Source organism: Mus musculus, chromosome 18 (assembly GCF_000001635.26).
Source record: "Mus musculus strain C57BL/6J chromosome 18, GRCm38.p6 C57BL/6J".
NCBI lineage: Eukaryota > Metazoa > Chordata > Mammalia > Rodentia > Muridae > Mus > Mus musculus.
This window is the reverse complement of record NC_000084.6, coordinates 32,462,501-32,463,286: the sequence shown is the minus strand read 5'-3', so window position 1 is coordinate 32,463,286 and position 786 is coordinate 32,462,501. Positions and strand designations below refer to the sequence as shown.

General features: G+C 53.7%; 1 protein-coding gene across 4 annotated transcripts in view; it reads left to right on the top strand.

The window, feature by feature from the left end:
* The first annotated feature begins 321 nt into the window (after positions 1-321).
* The window catches only part of Gm35060 (predicted gene, 35060), a 4,948-nt gene continuing 4,483 nt past the window's right edge, over positions 322-786 (top strand). Inside the window, exon 1 of one of the 4 annotated variants that reach the window (XM_030250250.1) lies at positions 322-786. This exon is cut by the window's right edge and continues 227 nt beyond it. The gene's annotated coding sequence lies outside the window, so the exon portion shown is untranslated. The other 3 variants (XM_006526402.4, XM_011247060.3, XM_011247061.3) reach the window with 3 other exon arrangements.

Here is a 786-nt window from a genome sequence, read left to right as displayed (position 1 = left end):
CTGCTGATCTGTTGCCCTGGCTGCAGTAGATCTCCTGGGAGGTCTTCAGACTGTTGGGTCTTCCATGGAGCAGTCAAGCTGTTGTCCAACTGCACTGAGTGCAACTGATCCTCAACTTCTCTGAGTGCAGAGGGTTCTCCACTGCTCTGAGTGCAGCAGGTCCTCTGGGATGTGTTAGGATATGGAGTCTTCAGGGGAGCAGACCAATTAGGGGTCTGCCCCAGCAGCAAGGACCAGGAGGAAGGAGTGGGAGGGATGGAAGGAATAAGAGTAGTATTCGGGAGGACGGGTGTTTTGGTGGGTGATGGGTCCTGAATCCACCAGGCTCCCAGCAGCAACTCTGGGACTGGGGTCAGGGGTGGCGGAGGGGGAAGTGTTCTTACCAACTGCTCTGAGTGCAGCAGGTCCTCTGGGATGTATCGGTATATGAAGTCTTCAGGGGAGCAGACCAACTAGGGGTCTGCACCAGTAGCAAGGACCAGGCAGAAGGGGTGGGAAGGATAGAAGGAATGGGGGGCATTAACTCTTTTAATAAAGTTTTTACCCAAATAGACAATGCATCCCAGTGTCCCATCCCCCAGCCCCTATGGCCCTCAGACCTCTCAGTGCCAGTTGACTTCTTACATTGCTGTTGACGTCACTTTCTCCAGTCTCTTTTCTCCCTCCATGTTGGCTGTGGTGCCTAAGCCTGGTTTCACTCCAGCCACCCTTGCTGTGTCCCACGGAATTTACCTTTGTTCTGTCCGGAGAATGCTGTTTCCAGGGCAACAGCATTCCGATTGAGAC